The sequence below is a fragment of the Panthera uncia genome, chromosome A2 (assembly GCF_023721935.1).
Source record: "Panthera uncia isolate 11264 chromosome A2, Puncia_PCG_1.0, whole genome shotgun sequence".
Taxonomy (NCBI): Eukaryota; Metazoa; Chordata; class Mammalia; order Carnivora; family Felidae; genus Panthera; species Panthera uncia.
In genome coordinates this window covers 155,710,380-155,728,596 of record NC_064816.1, presented here as the reverse complement: position 1 = coordinate 155,728,596, position 18,217 = coordinate 155,710,380, and the positions used below count along the sequence as shown (strand labels likewise).

General features: G+C 45.4%; 1 long non-coding RNA gene across 1 annotated transcript; it reads right to left on the bottom strand.

The window, feature by feature from the left end:
* Positions 1-5,744: 5,744 nt before the first annotated feature.
* LOC125930938 (uncharacterized) lies at positions 5,745-14,604 on the bottom strand. Its single transcript, XR_007460310.1, has 4 exons — positions 14,451-14,604; positions 14,064-14,345; positions 12,754-12,822; positions 5,745-8,110 (listed from the first exon to the last, which is right to left on the bottom strand). It is a non-coding gene; the product is annotated as an uncharacterized LOC125930938 (long non-coding RNA).
* Positions 14,605-18,217: the final 3,613 nt, after the last annotated feature.

The window sequence follows — 18,217 nt, the reverse complement described above, 5'->3', positions numbered from 1 at the left end:
AGGGACACATTAAATGTGTTTTTGGCCCAAACTTCTGAGTATGGAATAATTGTCATAAGATAAGCATGATGTCAAAACAGATCTTTAAAAAAAATTTTTTTTAACGTTTATTTATTTTTTGAGAGACAGACACAGTGCAAATGGGGGAGGGGCAGAAAGAGAAGGAGACACAGACTCCGAAGCAGGCTCCAGGCTCCGAGCTGTCAGCACAGAGCTCGATGCGGGGCTCAAACCCGTGAACCATGAGATTATGACCTGAGCCGAAGTCGGACGCCCAACTAAGTGTTGGGCGTGACTAAGCCACCCAAGCACCTCTTAAATCAGATCTTAACAAGTAATTTTTAGAAACTGGTGATTGAAATGTGTCAAAAGGAATGCAAAAAACAAGAAAACAATGTTACAGAAAGGATTTCTCAAGAATTTCTGAATGTCTGAGGCAACTTTAGTCTGGGTTGCAATGCTGTATTTTAGTTTGGTTGAAATATATACACACTTAATGGGCAGAGAATTCAATATGCTAGTAAATAATGTACAAAGAAAACTCCAAATTACAGCTATAAATATGATATTCAGTATGCTTAGAATACTTTTTATAAATCATGACATAGAGTATATTAAGATTATTTTCAATATGATTATCTGAAAATATCACTTTGTTGAGAGATGAATTTTCTGAATGTTAATTTTTCATCGTGACTGGTATTCACAAAGAAAATAGTAAGAATGCAAAGAGTTTGTCTAATGTGAAAGTCAGCAGCGATGTGGCTTTTACCAAAGTCAGTGGTCATCCGTTAACACACATTACCTATATGGGTACGATTGTATAATATTTTATCTGCTTTCACGTCACTTCTCTGCATTCAAAGAGATGTCAACCTCTGACCTGTAGCAGTCCTCAGAGTTAATGCTCCTTATGATGATTTTACTATGCATCCACAAAGTGTTTTATACTCCTCACTTTAAGGGGTGGAGCCATATTCCTCTCCCTCTAAGTGTGTGCTCAACTTAATAATGACTCGCTTCTAATAAACTGGAAGCAACACGGTGAGCCTCAGGAGACTGGGTCACAAAAGCCACTGTGGCTTCTTTTCGCTCTCTTGGATGGCTTGATCTGGGGGAAGTTGGCTACCATGTTGTGAGGAGAGCTCCACGTGGTAGAAGCTGAGGTCTCCTGCCAGTAGCCACGTGAGGGCACCATCTCAGAAACAGATCCCCCGGCCCCAGTCAAAAGAAGACACGATCTCTCCGCTCTTGGAGCTTACAAGAGAGGGTGAACTGAGTAACCACATAAATATATTTGTAAACTTCAACTGTGATAATGGCAAGGGAGAAGGACACGGTGCTGTGAGGGATTATTACTGGGCGATGAATTGGCGGTGGGGGTGGAGGGAGGGCTACCTCTTCAGGGAAGTCAGGCCTGCTTCCTGAGGGATCTGTCAGAGTCGAGAAGGAAGGATGTAGAGGAGTTAGCTGAGGGGGTGGGGGTGGGGGCAAGAAGGCTGTTTGCAGAGGAAACAATGGCTGGGGGCTCCATAGTGGGAGTGTGGTATTTTCAAGGCACTCAGAGAAGGCCAGTGTGGCTAGAACAGCGAGAGCAGGAGACAAAGCCAGAGAAGGGGAGAGATGCCAGACCACAGAAGGCCGTGGAAGCAGGCCCGATGGTCAGCCAATCTGTACCAATATGGCCATGCTGTCATTAAGACAGTAACATACTTCTGTACAGATGATAAATATAGCTGCTACGCTGAGCTACTCCAGTGTTCCCCCACCCCCTCCATGAGTCCCGCTGCCCAGCCCCTCCTCTGGATTTTCCCCGTGATCCAGTAACCAGAGAGTAATGCCTGGCATAAGGGGGCAGGAAATGCAGATTCTTAAAATGCTGATCCAAGATGCTGGCATCTGTTCTGATGACCAGTACCTGTGTAGTATTACTTGTTAAGTGTCTGGACAGCTTTTGATATGCTCCCTGCCTATAGGCCAAGTAAGAAGTTTGGTGTTTAATCCAAGGACGATGAGATACCTTCGGAGAAGAGGCCATGATCACGTCCTCTTTTGCTCGCCATTGTACCCACAGTGCCAACCCAGTGACTGGCACACACTAGGTGACCCATAAATATTTGTTGAAGAAATGAATGAAAAGCCAAACTCAGTACCTTTCCTTCTCAAGCCCATTCTTTCCGAATTTCCCATCTTGGCTAACGGCATCATCCCCCAGGTGCCATAGCAAGAGACTTAGGGATCATCCTAGATTCTCCTTCTCTATTCCATCATGAAGGGAGACACCAGATCCTGTGGGTTTTATCTCTTTGAGCCGTTACTGGCCCGGCTCAGGTTGTGTCATTTCTTGTTTGGACCAGAGCAGACATCTCATTGTGTCCACTTTTCCATCTGCCTGCTCCATGCTTCCTACTGCCCAAGTTCAAAGTCCCTCACGATCTGGGTCCTGCTCACCTCCAAGGCCAGTTGTCCGTGACGACTCATCGTGTGTCTCCTGCCCTCTCGTTTTTCCTTGAGTGGGAAAGAGCGAGGCTGGAAACAACGCCAGGTTCGTTCATCTCTATTCTTAGGACTCAGCATCATTTCTGGTGTGGACAGGGCAAACACACAAACGTTTGTGGTACTGAATGGAGATGAATAAGAATTATTTTCGTCCTGGACGCACTGTCACAACAGCGGGGCGTGGTGACGAATGTTCGTAAGGATGCCAATAAGTCATTACGAAGTGGATGAAATTATATTTATAAACTGAATGTAATACATCCCGCAAAGCACTGACATGAGAGTCGTTATGATTTTAAAGTTTTCTTTTTTTTTAATTTTTGAAATTTTTGGAAAGTTTGTATGTATGTATTTATTTTGAGAGAGACAGAGACAGTGTGAGTGGGAGAGGGACAGAGAGAGAGAGAGAGAGAGAGAATTCCAAGCAGAATCCCGATGGGGAGCTCGAACCCACAAAACTGGGGTTCTGTATTCTTCTCACTCATGAGATCATGACCTGGGCCAGTGTCAAGAGTTGAACGCTTAACCAACCGAGCCACCCAAAGTTTTGATTCTTAAAGGCATCCCTGTTGAACCGTCGGGGAAAGTCGGCTGTACCAAATTGCATTGTCTATGTCCTCTGGATATTGGGGCAATTTGACTATTTTTAATAATAATGTGTGTGCGTGCACGCGCACAGGTTTAGCAACATTTGTGAGTTTCACGTACCCTTTCTTAAGTTCCACATTGACACCATTTTTCTGTTTCTTCAAATTGCTGTCAAATCAGAAACTTGCAAACTTCTAATTACTTGTTTTTATTTGCTGCTCTGAGAGATTGTGTTTGGAATTAAAATTAAATTTAGGTATAATTTAAAGTGTGGCTAGAGGAGGCCATGGGCAAAAACGTATGTGATTCCACATGAAATGGGAAAAAATGACGCCAGCAGGTACCATAGCAGATGCTGCCTTCAAAAGGGACCACATTTCCATCTGTTGAAGGCAGCTGGCCCAACAAGACTGGGAAATAAAAATCGAAAGAAGAGGCCTTCAGATCTATGGTCTAAATCTCCTTTAAACTGGGAAACTCCAACCAGAAGCTGAACAGCATAATTTTAAGAAGCGATTTTGGTGAGGGGTGGGGCATTGTCTGGGGAACAGCTGAAGTCTGAATAAGACACTATAATTATAACATTTGCAACCCTACAACTTTTCAAATATGTAGTGTGAACAATTAAGATGATTAAGTGACAAATGCCTCAGTTTTCTTACCAGAAAGCTGACTTTTGTCTAAAGGTACGTAAAATGGCATCAACCGTGTCAACGGATCCCCACGTTCAACTTGAAAATTGCCTCTGGGATGAAGGTGCTGCCTTAGCCTCTGGTCATTTCTCTTCCGATAATCAACATAAGGCATTGACTCACTGAGGCCACCTCCTTGGAAGTCACCTTTGCAAAATTCTGTGAATGTATCAAGTTTGGCCAGCGTTCATGCTGTGGGCAATGAGCTTACAGGACTGGCTGAGAGACAATTGTTACTATGAATTTTATTTACAGGACAATCTCAGCGTTTGGACCTGATTAATTTGCACAGGGCCTAACTTGCCTTTTACCATGACACCGTCTTTGTGAAAACCAAGTCAGCATTTTTGATAAGATTTCAAAGTGAAGAAATAATTTCCGGTCACACCCTAAAGGGCTTAGAAACACCATTTGCACACATCTTATTATCCTGGTTATCACATCACCATTGTCTTTTCATAAAACAATTTCTTTGGGGGGCATCTGGGCAGCTCAGTCGGTTAAGCATGTAGACTTCAGCTCGGGTCATGATCTCGCAGTTCGTGGGTTCGAGCCTTGGGTCAGGCTCTGTGCTGACAGCTCGGAGCCTGGAGGCTGCTTCGGATTCTGTGTCTCCCTCTCTAGAGACACAATGTCTCTCTCTAGAGACAGAATGTCCCTCCCCCGTTCATACTGTCTCTCTCTCTCTCTCTCAAAAATAAACATTAAAAAAAATTTAAAAAAAAAAACACAAGTTCTTTTAGTAGCTAGTAATTTGCCACTGTACGTCAGTTTTCACATCAATACACGTTTGTTAAACACATTCTATGTGCTTAATACTATGCTCAGCATTGTTGGGGATAAAAAAAATAAACATTAAGGAGGCAATAATGTGTTTGGCAGGATAGAGCTCTCTCCCGTGAATATTTTTGTAACAAAATGAGAGAGTATATAATCATAGTGTATGTAAATGGTGTTGTGATGGAGTACGGCAGAAGTTCAAGTGGGAAATAGCCATGTGCTCTGGGGTAGTGAGGACGGACAGGCTTTCTGGAGGATGCTTGCCATGTGGATGAAAAGGCAACTTCAGTCCTTTCAAAAAAATTACAGTCTCGGGGCGCCTGGGTGGCTCAGTGGGTGAAACGGCCGACTTCAGCTCAGGTCATGATCTCACGGTCCGTGAGTTCGAGCCCTGCATCGGGCTCCGTGCTGACAGGTCGGGGCCTGGAACCTGTTGCGGATGCTGTGTCTCCCTCTCTGCCCCACCCCTGCTCGTGCTCTGTCTCTCTGTGCCTCTTGAAAACAAATAAACATCAAAACAAAAAATTACAGTCTAGACTCGCACCAGTTTGCGAAGGACTGTCCTGCGTTTAATTCTAATTATTGAGATCAGCTTTTCTGGAGGACCGAGATAGGAGCAAAATACCGAGAAGGCCCTTTCCATCCCTGCAAGTCCTTGGGGTCTTCAGGATGTCCCCTGGGCTGTCCTGTTCCAAACCACCAACCCTTAGGACTGAGGCTGCAGAAATACTCAGGAACTCTTACCGCCAGCTACCATGGGGCATAAACACACACACACACACACACACACACACACACACGATTTATGTGTCTCCTGATGCTCCAAGATTTCCTCTCAAAATACGTTTTTGGCAAGGACAAAACTCTTCTTTTGCATTTCCTCTGCTACAATATAACCAATTTTCCATTTGCACTGAAATCTTCCCTCTCGCTTGGAAGAGACATCTACTGTCTTTGCTGCTCAGCATCCATTCTCCCTAATTCTGGTAACAGATGACCTCTCCTTCTGCAGTATTTGCCCACTGGTATGCTACAGCTGGCTCATACTGGTTCACGAGAGCCGAATTATGAAAATATCAGGAATCTGGCCAGCTCGTGGTCGGACACAGCCATTACTTACCATTAAATTCTACACACTTGAGATTAAATACATTATATTTAAAACAAAGGCAGCACGTGCTCAAAACTCGTAAGGTACTAATTAACTGCATTTTATTGTCATTGATCTCCAGGTTATTTACGTTTATTTGTCTGTACGGTAGAAATATTACCTCATGGGTGTTCCTGCACATCTCGTCCCAACTCGGTGCTCTGGGACCACCTGGGGAGAGCTTGAGATCTACCGTGGAAACTGCTAGGCTTTACAAATGAGGACGTTATTCCCCGCCCCCAGAACCGGTTGCCAAATATTTACCGGCACAGCACTGGGTGTCCCCCACTGTGCCCAGCTCAGTTTATGTGGCTCAAGTAGTGGGACCACGTGTTCCTGCCCCAGGAATGGAGACAAGCCCGGAACAGCGTGCAGAAACTATTCCTTGGGCGTCCCTAAGTTAGTAGGATGTAAGTTAGGAGCAGGTGATAGCCTGTTTGTCACCACAGAGAGACTGGCTGAGAAGGAAACCAACACAGGAGAAAGCAAGGTGGAAAGATGGAAACCGATTCTTTCTGTTTTTTTTTTTTTTAAATTTGTTTTAACGTTTATTTATTTTTGAGAGACAGAGAGAGATGGAGCGTGAGCAGGGGAGGGGCAGAGAGAGAGGGACACAGAGAATCCGAAGCAGGCTCCAGGCTCCGTGCTGTCAGCACAGAGCCTGACGTGGGGCTTGAACTCACGAACCGCGAGATCGTGACCTGAGACGAAGTCGGTGCTTAATTGACGGAGCCACCCAGGTGCCCCAATTCCTCAACATTTTTAAGACTTGAAACTAAAAGAATATGCCCAATTTGTGGAAAGATCCCTGGGTTAGAAACCCAGGGATTTGTTTTCCAATTCAGAATTTCCCACAACTGTGGGCAAAACGTCTCACTTCTCTGGGCCTCAGTTTCCTTTTCCGGATTAAGATGCTGAGGCTAAATGAGTTCGGTAGCGCCTTCCACTACCCCACATTCTAGGATTGCATTTTAAACACATAGCACAGGGGCACCTGGGTGGCTCAGTCGGTTGAGTGTCCGACTTCAGCTCAGGTCATGATCTCACGGCTCACGAGTTCGAGCCCCGTGTCAGACTCTGTGCTGACAGCTCGGAGCCTGGAACCTGCTTCCGATTCTGGGCCTCCCTCTTTCTCTGCCCTTCTCTTGCTCGTGCTCTGACTCTCTCTCTCTTTCAAGAATAAATAAACATTAAAAAAAAAAACACATAGCACAAAGTATTTTTTCTAGGATTCTCAAATCTTCTCTCACCAAAGCAAACAAAATCCTTGGATAAATTGTCACAGTCTAGAAAGGCTCATATTTTCTTTCTTTCTTTCCTTTTTTTTTTTTTTTTTTTTTTGTTTGCAACCCAGGAGAAAGTGCTAAGAGGTGAAAACGGGAATACACGACAAGAGGCTTCACCCTGAAAGAAGACGGAGAGTAAGAGCCTGAGAGATGTTTGCTGTGCGGGAAGGAAGCTTCTCACTCTTCCTTCAGCAGCCTGTGAGGCCAGGTGCTAATTAAATTAATAAAAAGGCATTTTGTTCAAACATGTGCCCCACACCTGCTGTGTCACCAGGCACAGGTTGCTTGCCTGTTGTGACGGAACAGTTTTACTGCTTAACAATGAAGGCAAAAAGCAAATAGCGCGAGGGAGAAGTCGAATTGTAGCCAATATGTCCCTGATTTCCCCAACAAATGCCTATTAATTTGGGATGACACATTAGGAAAACACTCATTTCGAATTTGACAATTCTCAATTATTTAGGGCGTGACAGTTTTGTTTAATAGTTACTGTAATTACTAGAAATAACATCCTGTCCTCACCCAATTAAGGACGAGGATGATAAATTGAGAAATTATAGCTTATAAAAATAAAGCTTCGGATACAAACAAGGAACGCATTCATCTCTCCGTGATGATGCTCTTTCCTGAATGGTCTGGAGGTCATTTATCGGCAGTCATTTTAAGAAGTTCTAGTAACATCTCGTCTTCCATCTGAAAGCAGATACCTGGGTTTTTGTTCGAGGAAGATACATTGAAAAAATCCTAGCTGTAGCTACATTTTATGTTAAAAATGGGCATACCCCGATATATTATCATTAGATTTCATTGTGAGAGACAAAAAAAAAAAAATTCCAAATTAAGGATTTATTTCCCGCTCATCTAGAAATCGGGGCAGAATGTTCGAGTCCAGCCAGAAGGCGCTCCGTGGTGTCCAGACCAGGCCCTTCCCAATTCATTGCTCTGCTGTGCGCGGCCTCTGAACTCAGGCTGATCTCACGGTTCCAGATAAAGTTGTACCCAACTTCCTCTTATATCTTACTGGCAACGCTTCGCCACATGACATCATCACTAGCAGGTGGGGACATGAGGTCCCTATTCCAGGCAGCCGTGCACATAGCTCAGAATTGCGTGTTCTATTAATGTAGAGCAAACTATAATTAATATAGTTGCCTATTAATGTAGGGCAAACTCTTTCTGTTAAGGGCCAGATAGAAAATATTTTAGGCTTTCTGAGCCCATGGCCTCTGTCTCAGCTACTTAACTCTGCTGTTGTGTGTGAAAGCAGCCACAGATGTTACACATATGAACGCTCGTGGCTGCGTTCTAATGCCACCTTATTTATGAGAACAGGCCATTGGCTGGATTTGGGCCCCAGGGCGACCCTTCCTAAAGAAGACGAATAAAACGGGCGCCGGGGTGGCCCTGTCGGTTCAGTGTCCGACTTCAGCTCAGGTCACAGTCTCACGGTTCACGAGTTCGAGCCCCGCGTCGGGCTCGGTGCCGACGGCTCGGAGCCTGGAGCCTGCTTCGGAGTCTGTGTCTCCCTCTCTCTCTGCCCCTCCCCTGCCCGCGCTCTGTGTCTCTGTCTTTCTCTCAAAAATAAATAAACATTAAGAAGATGGGTAAAACAGATCCTGGGGAAAGCTAGAACTTCTACACCAGGTAGCAGAGATATTAGCAACATTAACTTTGGCAAGTCCCTTCCTCACCCCTCCCTCCCCACCCACCTCCCCTTTCAGTATGGTTAGTGCCAGTAACTAATTTAAATCAACAAAATGACGCTGTGCAGGGCACATTTCCTTAAGGCTCTCGTTGAGAGACTAGTTGGTAAATTTCAATTATGCTTTTGTTTGTCATGCTGACTGTTCTTTTACTAGGTAAACCTCCTGCCTTGTTTTTCGCCTTGGTGACAGAATGGCTGTTGTCTCAACCCAGGGCCTGGGAGAAGGAAGATGCCATGAGGTGGGCCGAGTGCCCTGAAGAGAACACAGAGCACACGCTGAGAGAATTCCCTGAGACAAGGATTGTGGCTTTCCCCTTCTCCTTGGCAGATGGGACAGGCCTGTGATCGTGCACTTAATTACATGTCACTTTAAGATACAGAGTCTCCCCGGTGGACACGGAGAAGAGACAGGGGCACCCTGGAGAGCTCTCACTGGAGCAAAGTAAACCCTATAGGAGCTGGATCAGAATGCATTATGGTAATTAATTATATTTACCAGTGAGCTTTTTTTTACCTTTTATTTCGTAAATTTTGTCTTTTTCCTGGATTCAAGGAGAGCAGGAGAGCACACGGTTTAACTCGTCAAATGTAATAAATAAATAAATCCAGTAAATGTAAGTAAATAAATAAATCCAGGAATGAGTATCTCCCATCACCCACCCCTCCCAGTCTCTTCCAGACTTTTTTTTTTTTTTTTTTTTTTAAGATTTCATTTTCTGGGGGCGCCTGGGTGGCTCAGTCTGTTAAGCGGCTGACTTCGGCTCAGGTCACGATCTCCCAGTCTGTGAGTTCGAGCCCCGCGTCGGGCTCTGTGCTGACCGCTCAGAATCTGGAGCCTGTTTCAGATTCTGTGTCTCCCTCTCTCTGATCCTCCCCGATTCGTGCTCTGTCTCTCTCTGTCTCAAAAATAAATAAACGTTGAAAAAAAAATTTAAAGATTTCATTTTTCGTAAGCTTATTTATTTTGGAGAGAGAGATAGCAAGCAGGGGAGGGGCAGAGACAGAATCCAAAGCAGGTTCCACGCTGTCACCACAGAGTCTGATAACGGGGCTCAAACTCATGAACCGTGAGATCATGGCCTGAGCCAAAATCAAGAGTCGGACGCTTAACCGACTGAGCCACCCAGACACTCCTAAGATTTCATTTTTACAAGTAATCTCCACATCCAATGCGGGGCTCAGACTTATAACCTAGAGTTAAGAGTCGCACGCTCCACTGACTGAGCCAGCCAAGCGCTCGCTCTCCAGATGTTTCTATACGCCTGTCCTAACGATCAGTGTGCCAGGAAGGCGAGGTCACAGTAGCCTCTGTTGCTACTAGAACTCTCAAAAGTGAGGGAAGCCGGGTGCCTGGGTGGCTCAGTCGGTTGAGCGTCTGACTTCGGCTCAGGTCATGATCTCACGGTTCGTGGGTTCAAGTCCCGCGTCGGGCTCTGTGCTGACAGCTCAGAGCCTGGAGCCTGCCTCCCATTCTGTGTGGGCCTCCCCCTCGCACTCTCTCTCTCAAAAATAAATAAGTGTTTAAAAATGTTAATGAAAAAAACGAGGTAAGCTATTCTGTAAACGGGCTTCCTAGTTCCTTTTCCTTCATTTAAGATCTTTAGTAGAGGAATATTAAGCTTCAAGATCTTCCTTTTTCCTAGTACTGACCTACTGTGAAAGTCACTTTTAGCACTTCCCCAAATCCTAATTTTGTGTCTGGTACAGAAGATACTTTAATTAGACTGGCCCACATTTTTACCACAAGGATTTGAGACTAGAGGGATAGGTAGACTTTCCACATCTATATCTATCTATCTATCTATCTATCTTAATGTTTATGAGAGACAGAGCGTGAGTAGGGAGGGGCAGAGAGAGAGAGAGAGATACACACAGAATCCGAAGCAGGCTCCAGGCTCTGAGCTGTCAGCACAGAGCCCGACGTGGGGCTCGAACTCACAAGCCGTGAGATCATGACCTGAGCTGAAGTCGGACACTTCACCGTCTGAGCCACCCAGGTGCCCCTACCTTTCCACATCTATAAATGGCAACTTAGAAAGTGAGAATAGAACAGTGGAGCTAAAAAGAACTTAAGAGATCATTTAGTCCAAATTCCTTAATTACAGAGAGGAAGTGAGAGTCAGAGAAGGAGAGTGATGTGCCCTGGATTGCACAGCTAATTAATCATCGAATTCAGGGGAAACTCAGGTCTTCTAGTCCACAGAAACACTCAAAGGTCCACCCTGGTTCCCAGCAGGCTGGACTACCAGTGGGTGTGGAAACTTTCTAGCAGATGGGGAGCGGGGGGACCACGGCCGGCCCCTGGTCAGGCATTAAGTTACCTGGCTTCTCTATTTCTTCCTGCAAAAGCGGTACATGAGGAGAACCTTCGCTTCTTCTGGAAAGGCCCTCTGTTCCTGGGACAGGGACCCAGCGTGGTGGCTGCATGGAGATCTGTCCGAGACAAGTGGACAGTATACAATGTAAGAAGCACAAGGTGGTCCTCACTAGGATGTCTGGGCCTGCCTCTGGAACATTCTTGTCTCTGGGTTTTTCACGTGATCTCACCGAATTACCCCCGAATCCAGAATGCATTTCATTTACTTTGGTGAAGTATGGCAGTTTTTGGAAGAAAGGAAATGAATCAAGTTTAGATCAAACAAAAAGGTTACCAACACTTCCCACAAGGTTGGTGATTACTAAGAATTAAAAATTCAGATTAAGGGGTGCCTGGGTGGCTTAGTCAGTTGAGCGTCTGACTTCAGCTCAGGTCATGATCTCACAGTTTGTGAGTTCGAGCCCTGAATCGGGCTCTGTGCTGACAGCTCAGAGCCTGGACCCTGCTTTGGATTCTGTGTCTCCCTCTCTCTCTGCCCCTCCTCAGCTCAGACTCTGTCTCTGTCTGTCTCTCTCTCAAGAATAAATAAACATTAAAAAAAAAATCGGATTAATATATACGGTAGTGTAGCTTCATAAGGGACGTAAATGTCTAGTATATTCTAACATGTGTATTAATTTCCAGGGTCATCTTCATAAATGGGTAAAGCTTCCATAGATTCATAGGAACATATGGCCATATATTCATATTATGTATACATAATATACATATGTAATACACACACATATATATACAAATATATACCTATATATTTATATAATACATATTTGTTACATATATATTACATATATGCATTCACATATGGGACATATATATTAATATGAATATGTTATTTATATGTATATATCACATGCATATATTACAGAATATACATGTGTTATGCATACATAATATGTATATATGTGTGTATCCTTATATACACATCCATATATTCATATGCAAATGTGGAAATTTTACCCATTTATGAAGATGGGCTTGGAAATTAATAAACATGTTGGGACATACTAAGTATTTATATATATATATGCACATACATACAAACATACACATATACATGCATATATTAATAGATTACATATGCATATATGCAAACCCTTCTTTCTCAATATATGAGAATCCTGTGGGATCCCTCTCTCTTCACATGCATATATATGTGTGTATGTTGTATACCTTTCTCTTTCTTATTTTTTCTTTTCTTTTTCCTCAAGAAGAGGAAGGGAGAGAACAAAGAGAGGAGGGTTGACCAAAAAATGTTCATACATTAATAAGAGAAGAATAAATGCTTAATCATAATAGTTAATGACACACACCCTTTTAAAATCTCATCTGTTTTCACCTAAAGGAAAGATATTGTAAAAGAACATTCTAAAATGAAAGAAACTCTTTTTTCTGTTTTCTAAAACCAACAAAGGCTACCTTGTATTGAAAGTCATTATGGCAAATGCATTAGGAAGGAAGGACCGTTTAAAGTTAAATCTGTCATTAATTTACTAACTCCTCACTTGAATCTCATAAATAATTTTAAGTAGAAAAGGTTGTCCAATGTGATTAAGGCCATTATTTCATGCTGAAGTAGCCCACAGGCTTTTCTAGGGTAAAAATCTCTCCATAAAAAGAAGAACTAAGGTTTCTTCAAGGTTAAGGGTCTTTGGAGCCTATTCCGTGAGATATATTACCATAGAGATGATGGAGTGTGTAGAAGTCGTCTGAGAAGATTACACCAGGCTTCCCAAGGTGAGAGGTATCTGAACGAAAACAGATTATATTATTTTAAGAAGATTTGCTGGTGTTCGATTTCCCAAATGAATCATAATGCTGTCTGCTTCCTAAAAACCTAACATCTGTATTGAGAAAATGATAGCCTTGGTGTCATTTAGTTCATTCAACAAATATTTATTGAACACATCTTGTGTGCCAGACAGATTTCTGGGTTCTTGGGATCCAGCAGTGAATCAGATGAAGTCCCTGCCCCCAAAGACCTCATAACCTAATGGGAGGCAACGAAAAGATAAAGCAATGAATGTAAAAGCCAGCAGAATTCCTACTCCATCAAGAAACAGACAAGTAGGCAATGAAAAGCTCCGTGGCGAGCTTGTTGGACAAGGAGAGGATTGAGAGGAGACAGGCTGTCTTTCCAGAGCAAGTGATGTTGAGCTGAGGCCCGAAGGCTGAGGAGGAGCTGGTATAGCCAATGTAGGTGGGGGTTTGAGGTGGAGGGAAGGAAGGAGTGTTGCCGGCCAGATCACGCGGGACCTTGTAGACCGCGTTCAGGAATTTGAAATTTATTTTCAGAGCAGCGGGAAGCCACCGTGGAGTTTTTAGTAGCCAAGTGACCTGGGCAAATTTTGTTTCATAAGATCCTCTTGATGGGAGTTGGAGGAGGGACAAGACCCCAGATAGGAAGGGCATCAGGATTCAGCCAGGGAAGAGACAACAGCACATGGCCGGCTCTGGAGAGTGGCAGCGAGAGCTAAGAGAAGAGCCAGTACCTTCCTTATGCCAAATATTCTTCTAAGTGCTCACATGCACCATCTCCTTGAATCTTCGTAGCATCCTCACCAGGAAGGTCTATTATTACCACCTACGTTCTGTAAATGAGGAAACCAGAGAGGCTGAGTTACTTGCATAACCAAGTGGTAGATGTGGGACTTGAATCTACTTCAGCTGGCTGCAAGTTTAACCACTTCCCTACAGATCTCTCTCAAGAGGGAGGCTCATTAGAGGGATATTGAGAAAGTGGACTTGAGAGCGTTCAGTGACTGCGTTCGGAGTCATGAGGAAGGATGATGCCCGGGCGGGGGTGGTATTGCCTTCCAATGGGAGGAGAATGGAAGGTTTTTGGGGGGGGGGGGGGGGGGGGGCGGGGGGGAGGTGTCCAGTTGAATTACAGATCTAGTGCTCCAGTGCCAGTTCTGGACTGGAAGTGTAGACTTGGGAGTCCTCTCAACCTGATCGTAATTAGACTCAAGGGAGTAGACAAACTTACCTAGTGAGAGTGTGTACGGTGACCGGAGAAGATAGCTTAGCGCCCCCCGAAGACTCCAACACGTAGGGAATGGGTGACTTGAAAAGGACTGACAGGATGTACCCAGAGAAGTCGGAGAAAATCAGAGGACTTGGTCGTCATCGAAATCGAGATGATGTTTCCAGAAGTCGAGGACTGCTGGGCAGGGTCAGATGCTGTCCAGCAAGGTGAGGACTCCACTGGCCTTAACAGCAATGAGGTCCCTGGTGAGAACACTGTAGCGGACCGGTGGTAGTAGGTGGACTGCGGTGGGGAACGAAGATAATGAGCGTAGGAGCGAGGTGGTTGGGGAAGGGGACACGGGGAAAGGGGGAGGAAGTTGGTTTGATTTTTAAATACAGGAACCACCTGTGTTCTTCTCCTCGGGTGCTGACGGCAAGGAGGTGGCTCAGAAAAAAATGACAGATGGAGCAGAGAGGGGACCAAAGAACCGGCTCTTTGAGACGAGGTGGAGTTTAGAGTCCGGCTGGAAGGGGTGGGTGCGGAGGCGGATGTGTCCACAGGCTTGGTGGTGGGTGGTCAAGGGCTTTCCTGTTAGAGGCATTGACGTCATAAAGGGGAGGTGTGTTGAGGTCAGAAGCGTGAGGGGGGAGAAGCATGAGTCAACTGGAGCAGCGGCCCTGTGAGAGAGCAGATCGCAGGCAACACGGAGGGCCCCGTGGAGTCTGGCAGTCATGAATTTATGGTGGCACCAGTCTGCGAGGTCATCTGATCTTCTCAAGCAGAGTTCAGCAGCCCAGGTGTGCAAAGAGCTCAGAAACTGTGGCATGATCCGAGGTGGGGTTTTTCCGGGTGTTCGGGGAGGGTGGACGATACGAGACGACGAAGCAAGAGAGGTGGGGGTCCGCGAGGGCCTGGCTGAGGGGGCAGATCGTGGAGTCTCAGCCGGATGGGGAAAATAGGGAGCGAGGGGACAGATCCTTGCTCTGACTTTCTCATGGACTCTGTTACTTCGGGCAAATTGCCACAGATCTCTGGGATTCGGTCCCCCCCGCCGCTTGTGAGTGAGGGTGTTGGCTCGTTTGGTCAACATCCCTCCCAGTTCCAAAGTTCTGCGGTTCAATTTTGCAAAAATGCAGGCACTCTCAGACCATGAGTGAGAAACAGCTGCCAGTTCTTTCTAATCACCGGGGTCAAACGATCTGCACTATGCTGGAGAAGCACATTCCATTAATGTTTCTAGACCATCGATGCAACTCTTTAATTTTCTCATGCAAAGATGAAAAATGCTCAGGGCCCTTCCCCTAAACCAAGCCTAACCGTCTCAGGGACGTTGGTGATCCAGCCCTGCTGTGTACTTCCCAATCTGCACTTGATTCAATTAGATTCAACTTAAAAACAGATCGATGAGTGTCTGCTCTGCATGAGATACCGAGACAGCAGTTGCAGGGGATACAAAGAGAGCTTCAGTCCTTGCCCTGTTATAGTCTAGGAGGAAGAATAAGACCGGTCGGAAATAAATGTGTTGGGATGTGAATCTTTGTATTCAACTCAGGAAACCATTTCTTTCTATATTTTTCTCTAACAACGTAATTTCTGTTTTGAGCCTGCTTTTTACCAGATTGGAATAAACTCAGTGGGGGTCCCCACCATTTTGGGGGTCATGACTAATTCTCGGGACTTACATAATCTTAAGGCATCAGTTATGAGGTGCCTTTATGGTCCTCAATACCATCTGTCAGCACTATCCGTTGAAACATCCATTGCCCCCCTGTGGTTCTACATTATCAGTTCATGCAGGTGTCCGTAGGGACATACTCATTTGCTCTGCATGGTCCCTTTAGGACTTTTTGTTTCTCTCTGCTACTTCTAGGCCTTTCTGGGCTACATGGTAATCACTGGGACTCTTCCCGGCATGCTTAAACACACCATTATTGACTGTTTGTGTCCCCTCTACTCCCACAATTTCTGTGTTGAAATCCTAACCCCCAAAATAATGGCATCAGGAGGTGGGGCCTTTGGGAGGTGATTAGGTCATGAGGGAAGAGCCCTCATGAATGGGATTAACACCCTTATAAAGGAGATCCCAGAGACTTCCCTCAATCCTCCTGCCACGTTGAGGACACATCGAGAAAACAGCCATCTGTGAACGGGGAAGTTGGGTTCTTGCCACACACCAAATCTTCTGGTGCTTTGATCCTGGACTTCCAACTTCTAGAACTCTGAACAATACGTTTCTGTTGTTTATAGGCCACCCGGTCTATGACACTTCATTATAGCAGCCCGAAAAGACTAAGACACACACCCTCCATTAATTTTCCTCAGAGGATCTTACTACGTCCCCCAACGTCCTATGTGGAACAGGAGATCAAATGTCCCTCCAGGACCAATTGACATTTGGGCTCTCCTCTCCTCACTTGCCCTCCTTTTTTCCTTCTTACTTCCAGCCCTGAGAATCTTCTGGTGTGGGAAGACTGGGCAGGCATGGTAGGAATTACGCTATTACAAATTATACGTGCTTCCAAATTTTTGGTCTATGCCGCGAGCCATTTGTCACATGAGGAAGCTTCTTCTTCTCTCTCTTTTCTGCTCCATCACATCCCTGTAAGGCAACGAACACGGAATGGACTCACTGTGTGAATGTGGAGAAGAGCAAAGGGGAAAAAGAATTCAGGGAAACCGTGGGCCCATTTCATACAAGGCAGAAATAGGGTGTGTTACGAGATGGACGAGCGCTGTGCTCTGGGATTCAAACTGAATCAATGGAGATATTCAGTTGCACAGGGAAGAAATGAACGTTGGCTAACTGGAGAAAAGAAAAACACGGGGTTCATTCCAAGGATTCTGGGTAGCTCGCTGAAGAGGAAAGGGAGAGCTTAACAGATGCTTTGAGAATAACGGGAACCAGGCCAGTGGTGGTGGTTGCGACAGGAGGAATCCAGGAGTGTGGTGACCAAATGACTCAGCTCCAACCACCCTCCGACTGCTTTGTTACCCCTCAGGAGAAAAGCCTCAGGAGGTTGGATCTGATTGGCGGAGCTTGGGTCACATGACGATACCTGTAGCCAAAGCTTCTCTACCTGGAAGTTCCAGCAGACCTGATGGAAAGGGGGAGAAGCCGAGCTCCCGAGAAGAGGGGAAGTACAGGAACATAGGGGTGGGTGGAGGTGAACAAAACGTCTAACGCCTGCTCAGGAGGAATGAGAACATCTCCGTTGAAGAAACCAGGCAAGTTGAGAGGAAAGGGCATTTGTGAAGGACTTGGAAGGTTGGGTGCTGACGGCCCAGAGACAGGTAATATGAGACTCTCAGAAACTATCTGAGAACAGTTTTGCTAGAGGTTAGTATAGGAGTCGGGGAAGGAGACAAGGTTGATAGGGTTAAAAAGGTGGACTTTGGAGCCACAGAAAGAAATCTGAGTGGGGGATTGTTATGGAGTGAATTGTGTCCCTCGCAAAAATTCATATGGTAAAGACTTCACTCCCAATAGCTCAGAATGTGACTGTGTTTGGACATAGGATTTTTAAAAATTTTTAAAAAATGTCTATTGATTTATTTTGAGACAGAGAGAGAGAGAGAGAACAAGCAGGGGAGGGGCAGAGAGAGAGAGAGAGGGAGAGAGAGAATCCCAAGGCGGCTCCGTGCGGTCAGCACAGAGCCCAGCGTGGGGCTCGATCTCACGGATCGGATTGTGAGATCGTGACCCGAGCTGATATCAAGACGCTTAACCCACTGAGCATCCCTGGCGTCCCAGAGATGGGAGTTTTAAAGAGGTAACTAGGTTAAACTGAGGTCATTGGGGGAGGGGGGCTGATTCAATATGACTGGTGTCCTTATGAGAAGAAGAGTTTTGGACACAGCCGCGCACAAAGGGCCGACCGTGCGAAGATACGGCATAAAGATGGCCATCTACAAGCCTGGCAGAGGCCTCAGAAGAAACCAACGCTGCCAGCACTTTGATCCTAGATTTCTTGCTCCAGAAACATGAGAAAATGAATTTCTGCCATTTAAGCCCCCGTTATGGCAGCTCTGGCAAACTCATATGGGATTTTTTTTTCTTATTTTCAAAGCAATGGGTATTTAAAGAGGAGAGTTGCATAGTCAAACTTATGCTTCAGGGAAACAGGTGTAGCCATGGTATATAAGGGGAGGAAGGATGCAGCGCCTGGAGACCG